This window comes from Cupressus sempervirens, chromosome 5 (genome assembly GCF_028749045.1).
Source record: "Cupressus sempervirens isolate cs-2001-9-10 chromosome 5, ASM2874904v1, whole genome shotgun sequence".
Classification (NCBI taxonomy): Eukaryota; Viridiplantae; Streptophyta; class Pinopsida; order Cupressales; family Cupressaceae; genus Cupressus; species Cupressus sempervirens.
Window position 1 is genome coordinate 312,422,719 of NC_143122.1, and position 21,850 is coordinate 312,444,568.

The window sequence follows — 21,850 nt, forward strand, 5'->3', positions numbered from 1 at the left end:
ATAAGGGGGGTAAAAGCTTTTTGAATGGAGTACACATCACACGAGCCCACACTAAATGTGTGGCTTTTATAAGGGAAAGATAGGTATCAACAAATTCATGATTTTGGTTGCATGTTCCTAAGGTGTAGTAGTTAGTTATATGTAGTTGTTGTATCATATCAAACCAATTAGAACAAATGGCTAATTCAAATTTCAACTTCTCTTTATGAGTGGGAACCCATGCATTTATAGATGTAATATTTCACTACTTTTTATCTAAGAATGCCACTTTTAACATAGGTTATGATTACAAGTACATAACAAGTAAGATAGACAAAAAAAAAATATATAAATATATAATTATATGAAAATAAAATAAAAACTTTTAAAATGTATGAGAAAGATTATAATTTATATTGTTTCAAGTGTATTTATGGAGTTCATTTAATAGGCAAATTTTCTACTTTTGTACAACCAATTGGAATACGATTTTTTATTTATTTATTACATAATTTATTGAACTTTTATATTAATATTATGGTGAAATATTTGTTGTTATATCTTTTATACAAATTCAAATAATTACATTAATAGTTTGAAGAATTTTTTCTAGTAGCCACATTTATTTTTACCTCCCCTTAAAAAAAGAATCTAAATAGGGTTGAAGTTATGACAATTGTCACGTCTTGATCTTTTGTGTAGAGATTTTTTGTGATTGACTTACTTTTAAACTTCTTTTGACATGTTTCATTTAGTTGCAACCCTTAGTTCATATGAACATATATGTTTCTTTGACTTCTAGATAATGTGTTATGCATTTTTACTTCTATTATTATGAACATATACTTATTATATCATGAGTTACGTTTCTTCGACTTATGATTGTATGATCATGTGGATTAAGTGTTTATTTAATTCATCCCATGTTTACTTATCATGAGTATTTCTTCATGTCCTCAAATTTGAAATTGTTGTGGCTTCACAACACATGCCCCATTTTGGAATTCAAAATGGGGTCCTCGTCTTTGCTTTTAGGGCAAGACATCCCATTCTCTAGAATAGGGCACCTAGTTGCGAGCCTCGGTGAATAAGGTCTCCCCCTAGGTCTAGGTTGGTCTAGGATGTCCGGTCAATCAATCCCAAAAAAAGCCAAAAGAGCTAGAAAGTCAAATTTCCCAAGTAAGGTAGAATGTGCATACATACACACATAACACACATGCACACAAATCAAGGGTGCATATTGTGCGCCCATAGCGCCTAAACTCTAAAAATGCACACTTGCACATCTTTGGAGGTGTGCTATGTCCACATCCAAGGGCCCTTGTTGATAAATGTAACCCTCACCCTGCTTATTGGCACTTGACACTAAGAAGACCCCTAGAGCCGCACATTTGCACCTTTAGACCCTCGCACCTCTGCATCCCCACTCCCCCAGCCTCAATAGTGTAGGAGCACCCTGACCATCTCCATTGAATTTTGAGTAATAGTTAGTATGTTTTTGAGTAATGATAGGTTAGTGTAATAGTTATTTCAATTCATTAATTAGGTGTTCAATCAAGGTCATGTAGACCAAGGTCTAGGATTAGTCAAAGTTGGTCAAAGGCCCTGAGGGTATTAAATGCCATGCAAGGTCACAAATGAATTAAACATGTAAATTGTAAGCCTTTTGGACCTATATATGGTGTTAAATATGTTGGAAATATTCAAGACTATGCTAGGTTACTAAGAGGGGAGGGGTGAATCAGTAACCTTAAAAACTTTTAACAAATTTAGACCTTAATTGCAATAACCCAATAATCATTTAATTCATTAACTTAGATCTAACGACATGCATGAGAAACTAAAAACATAAACATTCATGACACATGAACACAATGATTTGGTGACCCAAAAACCTTCCAAATAGAAAGTAAAATTGGGGTGGGGATAATACCCACAAAACTTCAATACTGCAGCATAAAGTTGGCTTGTTAAGGCTTAAAATGATCACTTCTAATGCTCTACCCTGTTAGGAGCAATTAGGACTGCTAGGTCCACCTTGTTAGAGGATTTACAAACATACAATGAAGTATGCACTTAGTAAAGAGATTTGATAAAAAAAACTATTAAGTCTGCCTTATTAGAGGATTTTGGAGCTGATTCCCCTATTAGGATGAAACAATAGATCTCTGACTTATAACTGATTTGTTGATAGAGATTCTTTGAAGTACTGATCACCTCTATGTGATAGATATAACTTTGCTGCTCTTGATATGGCCTTACAATACACTTTGTTATGCTACTGATTCACATTCACATGTTTGCATTTCATTCACATTATCTCAGATCATCACATTACACACTTCTTCTTTGGATATGATATAATACATTACATATATCAATCCAATTTATAAAATTACAAAGTCGACCAATATACAAGTTAACACCAATATTATAGAGTTGGCTCAAATGAAGACACTTGGGTTCTGAAGACTGAGTTGGTGAAGTTTTGATACATGGCATCCACTGTTATTACTCGGCATCATCATGCATTTGGTAGAAGTGGAAGCTTGGTCCATACTAAATATATCAGAGTAGTCTCAAACTCGGTCTACACTAGCAACTCGGTAAATACTATGCAACTTGGTAGAAACTAAATTCCATGTTTACCATACCTGAACTCGGTAAACACTAATCATCTCATTACTTTAACACTAACTTTGTTTCACATGAATTGATGGCTCGATAGAAACTACGAAGCTTGGTAACCACTGAACTGCTCAGTAGGAACTATAGGACTTCACACTACTTGAATTTACTTGGTAACCACTAGAATGCTTGGTAGGAACTATAAAGCTTGGTGGCTACTAAATTACATAGCAAACACTATAGATTGTTCAATGAGCTCAGTAACCATACAAAATCTGAATAAGTGTTGTCACTAATTAAAAACTTGAATTAATGTCAACAATCTCCCCCTTTGGCATTAGTGACAAAAACACTTATTAGCCAAAACTTATACACATGATTATGATGTGATATTGGCTCGATATTGGAGTACTATTTTTTTTGAGATTTTTCAAAAATTTTCTTTGTAAGTATGTACTTTCCTTTCCTTTGCATGATTCTCCCTCATACAATATACATACTACATGTTTCTCCTCATACATACAAACTCACATAGAATATATTTTATTTCTCCCCCCTTTTGACAATAATGCCAAAGATTTACTCAAAACTTATTTACACAGATACACCAATGTAAGAAAGAAACTCAAAATGTACCTTAAGTATGAGAGCTAAAATCTTATCCCAATTTTCTTGCAAAACTTTGCACGTTTGTAGAGCAACTTGTACTTTTGTAGATAGCTCGATCATGTGATCTACAATTGAGAAATTATTGTCATGGATCAATGTTTTGGAATAAGCAATGTGCTTCTACAGTATATCCATGATGGAAAGGATCATATTTTGGATATCTATCAGTGAAGACTAGATCCTTGCTTCCTCTCTCAACAATTTCGCTTGCATATCTGACAAGAATTTGATTTTCATATGATGTGCATAGCTTAAACTAGGGTCAAGTTGCAACTGTTGTGCACTAGCCTTCAGATCTTCATCAATCTTATTCAATTTTCTCTTTATTTCCTTAGTATGCTCGGTGATATCACATAACTTTGCAAAAAGTGATGTAACATTTGTGCAAGAAATTTCAAGATTGGTCAAAATTGAGAAAAGCTCCACTTGCTGAATAGCAATTTGTTGAGCAATGTGCTCAAGTAATTTGTCATCAAATTTCATATCTACCTTCTCAATCAATTTCTCTTGACCACTAGAGTCTTCATTAAATTTCTGGACTGCTTCTTCTAGTTGAAATAAAATGTGTTGAGAAGTATCAACTTCAACACCTATTACCTCAGTCAAAATATCCTTAGCACTCTCTATGATTTTATATTCTCTATCTCTTTCTTCTCTTAATTTATTCTACTTGGCTTTCTTTTGGAGGAGCTGACTACCTAATTGCATTTGATCTATAGTGGCATTATCAAAATCCCACTTTGGAATTTCAATTTCCTCATCTAAATCAATATCTTCCTCTATCTCCTTTCCACTCAAAATTCTTGTACAAGGTTGAGCCTTGAGTTCAACTACCTTAGTACAAAATGCCTTACAATCTAGAATGGAAACAATAGTAGAGATAGTAGGACTAGCAATAAAAATTGATATAGCACTAACAGATGGAATAGTAATTTGAATGCTTACTGAATCCAAAATTAATATACTTATAGAAGTATCCAAAGCTATAGAACTCGAAACTATACTTACTGTTGAAGAACACAAAATTGTAGAACATGTTGAACATATTGCTGAAGAACCTAACTCAGGAACTGAAGAGGAGGGAAGCTAAAGCTCGGTAGATGAAGTGGTAGACACTTCCATTAGTGATATGCTGAGCTGAGAGGGAGCGAAGAGTGATTGGACATCTGATGTTTCTGCTATGGTCACAATCAAACTCGTTGAAGCTATCTCCGAATTTGATGTAGTTGTTGATTTTCTTGGAGAATGAGGAAGTGTGGCAATGACTTCTGTAGCTATCTTCACAAGATCAGTCTCCTCATTATCTTCTTTGACTTCCTTAATGGCTTCTTCCTCTTTATCTTCTTCAACTCCTTTGTTGTCAAACTAAATTGTTTCAAAATTTGTTTCTTCTTCCTCATCATCACTGTCATCATCCTTGACTTCTACTAGAGAATCACTCAATTTCTACAAGTGATAGATATTCTTCCACAAGCCTGTAGCATTCTTGACTACATGTTCTATATCCTTTGACAAACTTAAACAAGTATTGAATCTAAGAGTCATCTTATCTTCATATTTCTTCATAGACTCTTTAACCTCAACATCTATAATTCTTGATAACAACTGCCTCAAGTTTTTTTCATAGATATCTCTTGCTATCTGCATGGCTAGGTCCCATCTTGGCTTCAATCTCTCTAATAGATCTTTACAAATCTGAGAAGCTACCTAATCAAGGGAATACTTCCATTTACCCATCTTGGTTAGCACTAATTCCTCAATCTGCTTCTTCTTAGCCTCTATCCTAGTCTCATACTTCAATAATTTGAAGTTGGTTATGCATGCACCTTCTTCCATTTGTTTTAGTCTTTCCTAGAAGGTGAGAGGAGGCTTGCTAAACACAACTTCACTACCTTTCCTCCTGGATCTTTTGGTAAACACTGTAGTGGATGGCTTTGATGGCTTTGTGATGATTACCTTGCCTTTCTTCTTCACTGGCTCTTCTTCCTTCTCTGACTCATCTTCATCCTCTACATCATCATCATCATCTTCTCCTTTACCTTTGGTCAAAAAAAGAGGTGTGCTAGTTTTGAGTTTTGTTATTCTCCTCTCGCCTTTATTAACTGCCTATGGAAGCTTGATTTCAAGCTCTATTCTTGCCTTGGCCTCATCATAGGTTCCAAAGTGTGGTGCTTTTGGATCAATAGGTTCATTTAATAAAGCTTCAATTATGTCTTTTACTTCATCAATGTTCACCTCATAGGGAAGAGGTTTTACCCATACAACTCTTGGAATTGCTGCTTGAATGTAGACTTTGTCACTGTCTACCATGAAACAAACATCATCTTTGTAATCTTCAACCAATTTCATGGGAATCCTGAATCTGTTATTCATTTTCTCCTTGAAAACATTGAAGTAGTTATCCATCATGCTATCAAAATTCTCACCCATTTCTGTAATGTACTCATTAATTTGATACAAAACTAGCACATCCTTTCTCCATACGACTATACCTTTTGAAGGGAAAAAATTTTGAACATAGAAAAATAGACATGTCAACAATGAACCAAATTTACAAGGATTGTTCTTGGATGTCCTTATACTTTCCATGTTTTTGTTGAACTATTTCAACAATAAGTTTGCAAGATCATATGACATATTATTTTTCATGACTTTAAATGCCAAGTCTACTACTTCACACGGCACACTATTGAGATGGCTCAAACTATAAATCTTCTAAGCTATCACATATATGCCAAATTTCAGTTATGCATCAGTTGCACTACTAATCTTCATGCCTCTGCCATCCCACTCAGCTAGGGTTTTCTTTTCTAACTCCACCTGACCTAGGGTTTTAGTAGCTTTGTCTTTGGAAAGCAAAATTTTAAAAATACTCCGAAAGGCTTCCCCAGCTTGAGATGCGTAAAATATACAAATTATGCTACTAATGCAATATTATTTAAGTTAATAATAGTCTCAATCATCTTCAAGCTTGGTCTTCATGTGATAAATCATCTTCTTAGTAATCAAAACTATTTTCTCAAGCCATAACTGACCACTATGAACTCAACTTAAGACTTATTTGATCCATTTGATTTGAAAACTTCAGGGTAGGTGGGGAATGTGGGTTAAACCCTTATCCTCCAAGTGCTTATGCTTGGGTTTAAAAACACCATTTACACATAATTCACCTAGGGTATCGTCCATTTCTAGGGTTTCAATTTCTTGAATCACACACTTAAAATGAGTTCGAATATTATTAATGAGAAGTACCTTAGGAGGGATTTGCAATTGTGCTCCATTTGGATTGAGGGTTTTCAAAAATGTTGGCAATTTCCATTCGACTCCTTGGACCAACATTTTTGACCCTTTCTTTGCCTTGCTACTATTGCTTGATGCTACCATGGTTACCTGGTAGGATACAAAAAATTTACTACAAATTCTACTCGAAATTGTTTGATCAATCTGCAATTCTCTTGATCTCAATAACACTTTAAGATTTTCATTAAAAATGATTTCAATTTCCTACCCTTTTGATAACATTTTTCCATTAATGCTCGATATGAATGTAGTTGTGATGACATCATTATGCACGATAGGCTGTCATCCACTAATTGCTCAGATTGCTCGGTGAATACTTTATAACTCAGTAACTGAATATGTTCGACTAGTTACTCCTGACCTTGCTCGGTAGAGTTCATGACCCAACCTTACTTGGTGATTACTAATACTGATCTTTTTGTGATCCCCTTGAATCTCAAATATTAATTTGGATCTCTATTTCCTTTTCAATTCTGGAACAGCTTTAGATGTGACCATTATAACACAATTCCAGTTATTACTTAAGAGCTTAGTTGGAAATGGTGGAGTCACCCACTTCTTGAGTGACATGACCATCATTGCTTGGACTAGCTTTCTTGGTGGATTTAGGAATCCATTGCTGCCTCATTTTCTTTCTAGTGTTATTTTCTTTTGCCTTCTTTTCATCTTCAATTCTACCTGTATTCATGCAATTTTTGGTTAGATGACCAAGTTCTATACAAGTGTAACATCTTATGGTGGTATCTCTCTTCCTTGTGTGATGTTTAACACAGTTCATGCCAATGTATCCATACTCTCCACAGTAATGAAATCTACACTAGGTGTTATAGTCCCAACCAAATAATGCTTTCACAATTTTCTCTACTTGATTGAATGACTTGGTTTTGCAGTTTGATGCCTTGTGACCTTGTTTCTTGCATTTGTGACATTTACCTTCAAATTTTGGTTTCTCTTTGCATTCATTAGCCTTGTGACCATGTTGATTGCAATCGTAACATTTACCATTGAATTCTTCTTTAACATTACTCCAACATTTATTTGATGTATGACCTATCTTACCACAATGATTGCAAGTAGGTCTTTGATTCCTTTGAGCACCTTTTTTGGAGGTTTCACCTTCTTCTTTGTATCCAAGTCCTACCTTACCCTTTTGTCTATAAAGATTTTGCTCACTTTGTCGATTCAATTGATCCATGTCTGCTTGGGATTTCATTATTCTTTCATTGAGTTGCTTTTTAGAATTTAGATCAATTTTCATCCTTTCATTGATTTTCCTTTCAATGTTTAAGTCATTCCTTAACCTTTCATTTTCAGATCTCAAACTCATGATTTCTTCATTTGCATTGGAGAGTGGATCAATAAGATTTTCTTGTTGAAGGGATTGATTTTGAATTTCATTGTTCCTTGCATCCAAGTCTTCTTTTGCCTTATTTCTTTGTTTTGAGATTTCATACAATCTTATTGACTGAATTGCTTGTTCTCTTTTCAATTTTCTTACTTCTTCTTATAGGGAACCATTCTTTTCTAGAAGTTCTTTGATTGATTCATTTGCTTCATTTGAATTTCTTGAAGGGAAAAAATTGTCAATCTTTTATTCAATGTATTGATGATCATTCATCTGATTTGTAAGTTCCTTCTTTTCAGGGATTGGGAAAGTTGCTCCTTAGCTTTCTTGAGTTGTGCAATGGCCATTTCTAGATCTAGCTTTTCATTGTCAATTTCTTTATCAAGTTTGAAAATCTCCACTGTGCTTGATCTTTGCTCAAGCTATCAAGCTTTATCCTGAGAACCATAAAGCTCTAATACCAATTGTTGGAAATATTCAAGACTATGCTAGGTTACTGAGAGGGGAGGGGTGAATTAGTAACCTTAAAAACTTTTAAAAAATTTATACCTTAATTTCAATAACCCAATAATCATTTAATTTATTAACTCAAATCTAACTACATGCATGAGAAACTGAAAACATAAACATTCATGACACATGAACACAATGATTTTGTGACCAAGAAACCTTCCAAATAGAATGTAAAATTGGGGTGGGGATGATACCCATAAAACTTCAATATTGCAACATAAAGTTGGCTTGTTAAGGCTTACAATGATCACTTCTGATGATCTGCCCTGTTAGGAGCAATTAGGATTGCTAGGTCCACCATGTTAGAGGATTTTGGAGCTGATTCACCTGTTAGGATGAAATAGTAGGTCTTTGACTTACAACTAATTTGCTAATAGAGATTCTTTGAAGTATTGATCACCTCTATGTGATAGATATAACTCTGCTGCTCTTGATATGGCCTTAAAATACACTTTTCTTTGCTATTGATTCACATTCGCATGTTTACATTTCATTCACATTATCTCATATTGTTACATTACACATTTCTTCTTTGATATGATACAATACATTACATATATATCAATCCAATTTATAAAATTACAAATTCGGCCAATATACAAGTTAACACCAATATTATAGAGTCGGCTCAAATGAAGATACTCAGGTTCTAAAGACTGACTTGGTGAAGTTCTGATACATGACGTTCATTGTCATTACTCGACATCATCATGCATTTAGTAGAAGTGGAAGCTTGGTCCATACTAAAAATCTCATAGTAGTATTGAACATGGTCTACACTAGCAACTCAATAGATACTGTGCAACTTGGTAGAAACTAAATTCCACATTTACCATACCTAAACTCGATAAACACTAATCATCTCATCACTCGATTAACACTAACTTTGTTTCACATGAACTGATGGCTCGGTAGAAACTACGAAGCTTAGTAACCATTGAATTACTTAGTAGGAAGTATAAGACTTCGCACTGCCTGAATTTACTTGGTAACCACTAGAATTCTTAGTAGGAATTGTAGGACTTCACACTGCCTGAATTTACTTGGTAACCACTAGAATGCTCAGTAGGAATTATGAAGCTTGGTGGCTACTAAATTACATGAAAAACACTATAGACTATTTAATGAGCTCGGTAACCATACAAAATCTAAATAAGTGTTTTCACTAATAAAAAACTTGACTTAATGTCAAAAAAATAGGCATGAGTTAGCAATAGAGGCAAATTGTCAAAATGTGTAAAAAATGTAAAGTTGTCAAAAAATGTTGTTGTCAACATTTTTTTGCAAAATGACAATTTTGTAGAAGATGGAAGGTCAACCATCTTGGATGAGCTCTTTGGGGATTTGAAAGGTCTTCTATTAAATAATCAATACAATCTTATAAAAAATAGAGAATGAGATATAGACACGAAAGGTAAAGGGTATGGTGTGTGGTTTTGAATAATGAAAATCAGTTTTTTTTTTGAAATCTACTTGTGTACTAGTATTTGATTATAGTCCTAATGTCATCTCCCTTATCTAATGGTTGTGATGATTCTTAAGTTTTATATATAGGGGAATGAAGGCTAGGACTAATTTTGAAGTTAAATGGATACCTAATATCAATAGGGTTATTACCAAGGTCTCAATACTCACTGTGTAAATAGTAAATTTTGTACACTTCCAGAGAAAAGTGCCATAGTGGCTACATGCTTTCATTTTGTAGATATTAGGGAAGGTTTAAAGGTTTTTGTTTTTGTGTAAGATTTCCCTCTCATGGGTCTACACCATAACCCTGATTCCTATAAATGAACCAATAATTAATGAGTATTTGCTTTGCATGAAAAATATAGTAAATCAGCACTCAAGAAACATGACAGACACTTATGCATAAGATGCATGATGATTTTAGAGTTGCAGTCATTCATGGGATGCTAAAGATCCCTTTGGAAGAGTAGAGGAGGTGAGATACTGGAGTTTGGAAGATAGTTACTATAATAAAAAATGAAACCCTCATTGAGGCAAGGGGTTGAAGGTTTAGTTATCTCCTCAATAGCTACAAGCCCACAAGTTGGAAGTTTGAAAGCTCTTGGTAAGGTAAATGTGTACTCAAGTTTATTTGTTAGGGTTCTTTTAGATTTTTGTGAGTTTCTAGTTTGAGTGTGAGCTTTAAGCCTATTAGCCTAGATTAGGGCTTATAAGTTGAATGTCTTAATGAATAGTTGGAAACCTAAGATTTGGAAGTTTAGCATAGCTGAGTATTGGATATCTGAATCCTCCTCTAGTTTTCATAGTTGTTTTGAAATATTGTGATTTGATGCCTAAATCCCCAAAATAGGGCTACAAGGAAAAGCCCTCATTAGGTCAGTTTGTTAGGATTGGTGTTTGTAGCCCATTAAATTGCATGGAACCTTATAACTTTTTGAAATCACTTTGTTTGTGATTAGTTAAGCCCTTGGAAGAATTTTGGGTATGGACTTTGTGAAAGATCCTCGAGGGTATAAGGGAGTGGAGGTGTTGTGTGATGAGACAAATAGTTGTTGGGGTTTGTGAAGATATACGTATAGATAATTGGAAGAGGTAAGTGTGGCATGAGGAAAAGGCCAACCAACTGGTCTCTAGCCTTGGTAGAGTCCTGAGGGACTAATTGTGATATGCTTGGGAGGTTTGGAAGAAGCCTAATGATAGAGTTTGTAAGAAGAACATGTAGAACACCTTTGTTACTTGCATCACTCAATAGAGCATAAGGTAAACTTCCAAAGCCTTCCTTTACATATGTACACATACACACCTCACAAAGGTGTGCATGATAGGCTATATGTGCAACATGTGCTTAAAAATGTTCAAGTCCCCAAAAAAGCATTTTACACACACATATAAAGTGTAGCTTAAGGCAAAGATGCACCATGTGTACCTTGTGCACATGTGCAGGTGTGCCTAGTTCATTTTTTAGAATTTATAGGCCAAGTACCCTATGACCCCCTTCTACCCATTGGAATTCAAAAGGTATGTCCCTAGGGGTCCTAGGAACCCTAGGGACATAATTCATGTGTTTGAATGGGTTAAAAGGGATCATAGGGTACCCTATGGGTTAAAAAGGGATCATAGGGTACCAAATTGACCCTTTTGATTGATTAAATGATAACATATGTTTGTAGGGGTCTTAAGACCCCTAGGAACTTATATCACATGTTAGAATGACTCGAAAGGGTCATAAAGTACCCTATAACCCCTTTCAAACTATTATATGACAATATATGTTCTTATAGGGATATCTATCGAGTGTTTGAATGGATTGAAAGAGGTCATAGGGTACCTATGACCCCTTTTGACCCATTATATGACAACATATATTTGTAGGGGTACTAGGATCCCTAGGGAAAAACATGGTGTATTTGAATAGATCAAAATAGATTATAGGGAACACTATGACCCTTCTTGACCTATTATATGACAAAATATTTTCCCATACATCATGTGTTTAAATGAGATCATAGAGTTCCCTATGACCCATTTTGATACATTAAATGAGAACATGTGTTCCTAGGACCCCTAAGAACATATGGCATGTGTTTGAATGAGTTAAAATGGGTCATAAAGTACCCTATAGCCCCTTTTGAATCATAATATGACATGTGTTCCTAGGTACAGGCATCGTATGTTTGAATGGGTCAAAAGGGATCATAGGGTAACATATGTTCCTAGAGGTCCTATGACCCCTATGAACATATGTATTGTGTTCGAATAAGTTGAAAGGGGTCATAGAATAACCTATGACCCCTTTTGACCCATTAAATGACAATGTATGTTCCTACGGGTACTAGGACCCCTAAGACATACATCAAGAGTTTTAATGGATTAAAATGGGTCATAGGATAAGTTATGGCCCCTTTCAACCCATTATATGACAACATATGTTTATCGAGGTACTAGGAACCCTAGGGACATAGATAGTGTGTTTGAATGGATTGAAAGGGGTCACAATGTATGCCATGACCTCTTTCGACCCATTATATGACAATGTATGTTCCTAGGGGTTCTAAGATCTTGAGGGACATACATCATGTGTTTGAATGAGTTGAATGGGGTTGGGGTTCCCTATTACCCCTTTTGACCCATTAAACAAGAACATATATTCCTAAGGGTCCTAAGACCCCTGGAAACAAAAATCATGTATTTGAATGACTAGTAGAAAGGGATCACAGAGTACCGTATGACCCCTTTAGACCCATTATATGACAACATATGTTCCAAAGGGTCCTAGGACCCTTAGTGACATACATCAAGTGTTTGAATGGGTCAAAAGGGGTCATAGGGTACTTTATAACCCTTTTTGACTCATTAAATGATAACATATGTTCAAATGAGTTGAAAGGGTTCATAGAGTACACTATGACCACTTTTGACCCATTATATGACAACACATTTTCTTAGGGGTAGTATGACCCTTAAGAACATACATCATGTCTTTGAATGCATTGAAAGGGGTCATAGGGTATGCTTTGACCCCTCTTGACCCATTATATGACAACATATGTTCCTAGGGGTCCTAGGACCCCTAAGGACATACATCATGTGTTTGAATGGGTTGAATGGGGTCATAGGGTACCTTGTGGACCCTTTTGACCCCATTAAATGAGAATATATGTACAAACCCTAGGAACATATATCATGTGTTTGAATTAGTCGAAAGAGGTCATAGAGTACCCTATGAACCCTTTCAACCTATTCTATGACAACATATGTTTCTAGGGGTATTAGGACACCTAGGGTTGTACATGAAGTGTTTGAATGAATCAAAAGGGGTCATAGGGTGCCTTATGACCCCTTTTGATCCTTTATATGACAACATATTTTCCTAGAAGTACTAGAACCGCTAAGGATATGCATCATGTGTTTTAATGGATTGAATTATATGACAACATATTTTTTAATGGGTCCTACAACCCCTAGGGATATACATCAAGTGTTTGAATGGGTTAGATGGGGTCATAGGGTACCCTATGAGCCCTTTTGACCCATTAAATTAGAATATATGTTCCTAGGGCTCCTAGGACCCCTATGAACATATATCATGTGTTTGAATGAAATAAAAGGGGTCATAGGGTACTTTACAACATCTTTTGGCCCATTAGGTGACAACACATGTTCTTAGGAGCACTAGGACGCCTAGGGACATACATCATGTTTTTGAATGGATTGAAAGATGTCATTGGATAAGCTATGATCCCTCTCAACCCATTATATGACAACATATGTTCCTAGGGTTCCTAGGACCCCTAGGGACATACATCATGTATTTGAATGGGTCAAATACAATTATAGGGTGTCCGATGACTACTTTTTACCCATTAAATGATAACATATATTCCTTATGGATATATATCATGTGTTCAAATGAGTTGAGAGGGGTCATAGAGTACCATATGACCCATTTCGACCCATTATATTATAATATATGTTCCTAGGGTAACTAGGACCCCTACTGTTAGATATCATATATTTGAATGGATTGAATGGAACCCTATGACCCCATTTGACCCATTAAATGAGAATATATGTTCTTAGGGGTCCTAGGACCCCTAGGAGCATATATCTTGTGTTTGAGTGAGTTGAAAGGGGTCGTAGAGTACCCTATGACCCTTTTCAACACATTATATGAAAATATATGTTCTTAGGGGTCCTAGGACCCCTAGGGACATACATCAGATGTTTGAATGGGTTGAGTGAGGTCATAAAGTGCCATATGACCCCTTTTGACTGATCAAATGAGAATATACTTTCATAGGGATTCTAAGACTCCTAAGAACATATATCATGTGTTTGAATAAGTTGAAAGGGGGTACAGAGTAACCTATGACCCCTATGTACAATTAATGTCATCAAAAGGGCCAAAACAGATCATTAGGTACCCTATAACCTATTTTGAACCATTCAATTGAATTATCTATGTCCTTAGCAGTCCTAGGATCCCTAAGCACATATAATATCATTGAATGGTTCAAAAGGGGTCATAAGGTACCCTATAAACCCTTTTGACCCATTCGATTGAATTACATGTATGTTTAGGGTTCCTAGGACCTTTAAACACACTTAATATCTTCAGATAAAAGGAGAGATACAGTATTTGATGACCCCTTTTAACCCTTTAGATCATACTGCAGATGTGGTTTTGGGTCTTAGGACCTCTAAGCATGCTAAATATCATTGAATATGTTAAAAGGGGTCATAGGGTATCTTATGACCCCTTTTTACCTATTCAATCATATTAGCTATGTGGTTAGGGGTCATAGGACTCCTAGGAAACTTAATATCATCAAATGGATCAAAAGGGGCCATAGGGTAGGTCCTAGAACCCCTACACACACTTACTATCATCAAATGGGTGAAAAGGGGTCATAAGGTACCCTATGACCCCTTTTGACCCATTTGATTGAACTATCTATGTCTTTAGCAGTCCTAGGACCCCTAAGAACATATAACTTCATTGAATGGTTTGAAAGGGGTCATAGGGCACCCTATGACCCCTTTTGACCCATTTGATCAAATTATTTGTATAGTTAGGGGTTATAGGATCCCTATGCACACTTATTATCTTTGAATGGGTCAAAAGGGGACATAGGGTATCTAGTGACCCCTTTTAACCCCTTAGATTACATTATCCCTATGGTTAAGGGTTTTAGGACCTCTAAGCACACTTAATGTCATCGAATGGGTTAAAAGGGGTCATAGGGTATCCTATGACCCCTTTTGACCTATTAGGTCAAATTATCTATGTGGTTTAGGGGTCATATGACTCCTATGAACACTTAATATCATTTATGGTTCAAACGTGGTCATAAGGTACCCTATGATCCCTTTTGACCCTTTAGATTGAATTGTTTAGGTGGTTAGGGGTCCTAGGACCTCTAAGCACACTTAATGTCACATAATGGGTCAAAAGGGGTCATAGGGTATTCTAGGACCCCATTTGAGCCATTACATCTCATCATCTATATGGTTAGGGGTCCTAGGACCTCTAAGCATACATACTATGATTGAATGGATCAAAGAGTGTCGAAGGGTACACTATGACCCCTTTTAATCCCTTCAAATCATTATATGTATGGTTAAGGGTCCTAAAGAATTAAAAAGAAACATATTAAGGATAATCAAAAGGGGCCATAAAATGATTTAAAAAATAATTTAAAAAAAAAATTAAATTAATTTTTTTTTTTGCAAATCAGGTATCCCATTTCAAAATGGGTACCCAATTAGGCTTGGTTTTTATTTGATACCAATCCTTCATTAAGAACATCCCAAAAATGTTTTTTTGGTCTGTTATTGTGTGTTTCCAACTTTGACCATGTAGCTAATGCTTATTTTCATCCAAATTTGATGAAACGAAAAAGATTTCTTGAGATGTTTCTTAGCTTTCCATTGATATTATGTTTGTCAAATTACAAATTTAGTAAGTAATTATTACTTATTTTCTAATGGAGTTAGCTACAAAGTGTTGATTGAGATTTTGATTGAAAAATAACTATAACTTTCAATCAGTATAACATTTTTGAAATGAAAAAGATGTGTCACATTCTATGCTTCACCTACTCTAAGGAAAGAAAAGAAGATTTTAAATTTGAATTTTTTTTAATTAGCTATGATGATCAAACACGAGAGTTTTTTTATTCTGAAATTGTTAATAGTAGAAAATTCACAATTAATTACTTATTTGAAGCAAAAATACCAAAAATATGCATCACATCGAGGCATAGGTGTACTTCTTATATCTACAATCTTATTAAAAAATATTATCATTTGATTTTGATTAAGGTGGTCAAACATACACCTACTTCTTATTTTCATCTGATTTTTTTGTACCACAACATTAAAAAAAAAAAAATTGACCAATCAAAATTATTTTTCTTCCAATAAGGCCTAGTAGCTTAGAAACTACATTTAATTTCTTATAGATTCTTATCTTACAATTTTTTGATATAAAGTCCATAAATACTTTAAAATTATGCGTGAAGTTGTCATAACCCTTATTTGGTGATTTTTTACCACTTAAGGGCATAGTTTTGTTGAACATGATCTTGCAGATACCCAAAAATTAGTTTCAATGGGTGTAATCAAAATAAATTACAAAATGGCAATTGAAAAGGAATATTTTGACATATATGAAAATTTGATACTCTAATTGTTTGAAAACTTGAGGAGGATAAAGCATGATAAGCACCACCCTTTCAGATTTGGATCATTTGTTCTACACATTTTCTTTCACATAATACACAAATTTCCCAATATAGTACATGCACGAACTAATTATAGATGCACCATGGATTTGACTATACAGCATTATCATAAACAATATAGAGGTGATATTACTGCAATTGTTTTGGAATTTTCAAAGGATTCAAAAAGGAGATAAACAAAAGGTTCAAAATTCATAGATCAGATCTAGAAAAATATTCAGACACTATATGCTTTATGGTTGAAACAGATACAACTTGCATTAAAATAGTGGAACCAAGAGAAGTATTTATCTATCCAATGGGATATGAAGTTGATATGGAAACACTTGAAGGATATGAAAATGTGATGCTTGAATCACCCATTGATAAAGAGTGTGAGAGATATGGAACCTATAAAGAGAATTCAACCATGTTAGAGAGACATTGTACAAGGGAGTATAGAAGATGGTTGAGATAATTTTCATTCAAAAAGGTATAACTAAGGAAGAGTGGGAAAGCTTCCTAAAATTATGCACACATCTACCCTAAACTCTAAATAATATCCTTTATCATTTAGTTGACAAACATTGAGACAATTATGCCTTAGACCTTCAATAAAGTAAAAATCTTTAGTAATACTCTTTCCATTTAAAGAAATAAATCCTTTACCTTTCACCATATAAAGAGTATTGTTGCCAAATCAAACAACACTGCCATCAAACTCTTCAATCTTGATAAGATTGCTTTTATTGCCATTCATGTAATGTGAGAAACCATTATTGATAACTCAATTAGAACTATGATCCATATGTGAAACACGATATTTATCATCATCTATAATATCTTCTTTGACTAGAACAAAGATTATTATCCATAAGTGTCATTAGATTCATCACCATAAATTTCTTCTTCATTAAATGAAAAATAAAATTGTTTCTTCCCTTTATTATTTAATATTATCTTATTTTCTTCCTGGTCTAGATTAGGGAATCTTACAAAAACTACATATTTCAACATATGACCATACTAAGAAATGTTTTCACCTTCTACCATTTTATGTTATCATACTTTCCTTTCAATCTTTCAACCGTATCATTTTGAACATGAATACATCCACTATAGACTAACTTAAGTTGAACCCAAATATCATGTTGATTATTAAGTCAATTAATATCAAAATTTTTTTCATTGGATAAAGTACTTACAATTGCATTTGGGGTTTGTATAATGCATTCAATCTCTAGGACTTTAGTTCATATGCACTAAGAGTCCCACTAGGTCCTATACAATTGTTTTCAACATGTGTCTAGTATTATGGCCCCACTCCTTTGATGTAGATTTTAATCCTATCACACCAAACATACAAGTTCTTCTTGGAAAATTTTGGACCTTCCTTTTTCATCATCTTGATATTTTCTTCAAGTTGATAGGATGTCTAACAAGAGAAACAAAGCTATGACACCAATTTTTAATATACTAAAGGTCCAAGATTATTGGGACGAGGTAGTTTGAATCACTAATCCAAAAATTTAATCTTTAACCAAAAATTCACAATTTTTTTAAGCCAATATTAGGTCTAACATCTATCTAATCATGAATTAAATCCATGTTAATTTGTGAAACTTATCAATTGAACATTGAAAACAAAAAATCCACACAAGTAACACAATAACACCAAGATTATCATCATAGAACCCCTTGGTCATAGAGAAATATCATTAAGGGAACCAATATTTGTAATTATTTTTCAATATTATGAAATGCACTTTGCTAATGGTTTTCTTGTGTTAGGAGCTTACAATAATGCCTAGTTAGGACCAACCCTTTTAGGAGTCACCTAATTAAGGGATTTACCTCATAACTATTAACATCTCTACCCTATTAGGAGTAATCTTCTTAAATGATTTTCTAACTCAAATTAATGATTCATCTCATTAAATGAATTAACTTTAGACCTACTAAGATCCTACTCACCTTGTTAAAAGTGACCTTGTTAGAGGCTTTTAACTTGATAGTATATTAGGATTTACCAAGTGACTTATCTAGAAAGAAAACTTTAGTATTTCTTGTATAGATCTATTTTAATTAATTGTCTACATCTCCTTAAAGATATTTAAATACCAACTTGATTACACAACCCTTCTAGATCACATCTCACTCTTATGCACTTGCAAAACTACATTCTTCTATATATTAGGTCAATCCATCAACTTAACCTAAATGTGTTACACTTGAAATTAGCCATAAATTGAAAAAAACATTATTACCAACCCTAATCCATCATTAGGTTGTACCTCATTATCAAACACATGAATCACATATTGACCCAACAAACAACATTTGACAATATCACCTTTATAAATGAACACACACACTTCCTACCAATTCCATCACAATCAACAATATATAGCAATCCATAAAAAAATATTGGTTCCATAATATTTCCACATCATCAACTAACCTATCATCCTAAAAAATCTACCAAAAATGGCCTACTTTTTATCAATTAAAGATCATTTGAACATAAATATGCAACTTGTTCTTCATGATTTTTCATCGTGAACTATCCTCAATCAATCCAAAGTTTTCCTTCCTATAAGCTAGATTAAAAAAAAACTTGACCATAATCAAACAACTAAGTAACCATTATAAATCCTAAGCTTCATCTCCTGAAACAACACAAAATTGATAGACCAATCAAATCATTCATTATTTTTCATAAATTTATCAACCCAATTGAGTTGTCTCACTTCAATCAATCATAAATCACTTAATACTTATTTTCACTTTATGAAACTTCAAAGACAACAACTAGAAACATCTTTGAATCTCCCATATCCATTTCACATCTAACTCACCACACAAATCAATCATACACTTGATTTTTCACTTGCATAATACAGAACTTAACTACTCAATAATTAGTTCATAGACAAAATCAACTTGACATCAATGATAACACAATAGCTAATCCAAAAGGCATAAAACCTATGCTTCAAGACACACAAAAGCCTCTCTTGTCAACTCTTGAAGAAAACTTCATTAGTTATTCCAAAAAAGATGTTCTAGTCCCACCCAATCCACCACCAACATCAAGGCCATTTGTTTTTGATGGTATTGTAGTTTGAGAAACCAAAAATCTGCTCAAGGAGTGAATAATTATAATAGTATGGGAGGCAAAATCCATGATAATATTTTGAGGTTGTAATAGAGGGAGATGAGAAATGTGAGAAGGGGGATATATGAGCCAAACATTACTCAAATTACCTAGTTCTATCCAAGGGAACACATCCACCTATGTCATGAAAATATTTCATGCTAAAGTAGTTGAAATTCTTATGCAACACAAACTTGAAATATAATGTTTTGATGAAATAAGATCACATACATAGTGTTGTTTGGTGATCTATCAAAAACCATCCACCAAAGATCCCAAAACATATTAAATATATCATAATGTTGTAATATCCCTATCCAAATCTGATTGAAACTTGCTATATTTTCTTTTAGAAAAAATTTCAAACACTTGTACAATAGAGGGATACATGACTGAATTTATTTTCAGTTTGTTTTCAAAATAAGAAAGATGACTTCTAATATCATAGGATGACTAAAAAATATCTTCTCTTCCACTTAGTCTACACCTAACATGAAATGCAACTCTTTTTTTTTTCGATTTTTACTTGATGCAATATATGACATCTATTCAATGCAAATTAACACTTACAACCAAGTGTCATCTTGTCAAATAGTTGGCATGCAAACTGACATTATATTTCAAAATTTAAAATTGATATTTTGCTGATATAAAAATTTTGATATAAAATCAGGTTACAATGCCTTCAACAATCTAACTAGATTGTCCATACAGAACCATGTAGATGTATTTTCAGATAATGCATAAACATGAAGATAAAATGAGGGAACCTGAGATTGGTAGGCAACTTTAAAACTGATCAGAATTGATCATGCACTGTAGTAGTATTATTCACAACATTGTAGCAATACTATTCATGACCATTGTAGCAATAACACTATTCACGATTCCTATAGTGATGGCATTGTAGTAGATGGATATGAACTTCCTAATATGCCTTTGAATTCACTGCTTAACTCCTTCCAAAGTGTAGATAAAATGAGGGCATCGAATGACCCTTAAATCTGAAGTGTATCTTCTTCATGAATTTCTACAAAAACTTAATAAGCTTCAATGAGATGACTAAAATATCACCTCCAACAAATGCAACAATATCAATTGATAGTTTCATAGCCTCAAAGTTGCCAATCAAAGAGAGTTATCATTCTCAATGACTAAAATGTCCTACAGAAACCCTTGGTTCCACAAGTGTACAAGAAAATGTCAATATCAAATCTAGATGCCCTACAATGAGGCTTTCTCCTCTATTTATTTTATTCCTTCACCCCTTCTAGAAGAACGTAAAATATTATTTTATTGCACTTTTCTAGAAGCTTTGTCCTTTCCAACAATAATTAGTTGTGCTTCTAGAAGATTCCCTTTTCCATATAATATAATATTATTTTAGTGACAGGATTTTATTTTATTTTAGTCACTTCTTAATTAAATTAATTAAATATAAAGTCACTTTTTAATTTTTAAATTATTTAATGACTTTATAAGAAATTAATTTAATTATTTCACCTTATTTCTCCACTTAGCCTTCAAAGAATGAAAGGCTAAGAACTCCATTGAGAGGCTAAAAAGATGGGGACATTACAAATGTATACACCATTGGATGAATAGCTTTTAATTTTAAGGATCAACAAGTTTTCTAAGACAAGGATTAACAAAGAAGGAAACTATTTTAGCTTTTGATATTTTGATGTTCTTTACCTCATCATAGGGCAACCAATTTTTCATAGCGAGCCCTCATGGTCTCTTGCCATACATATATATAACTATGTTGGGTGCTGCGAGTTTCTATATTTGATATTATTTAATATAATGTAGAAAAAATTACGAATGAACAAAATATTCTACAAAAACCTTTGTAATGCTCCTCAAATATTTTAAATTATTAGAAATTGAATCATATTGATGGAGATTTTGAGAGGTGATAGTTATCAATGTTATTTTCCATACTTGATTGAAATTGAGAGTTTATATAAAATTAACATAGTTTAAAAAACACAGTCAAATTTCAAATTAATAGACCTTGTAAATACCTAGAAATTTTTAAAAGTATGATAAAAAATGGAGAAATAT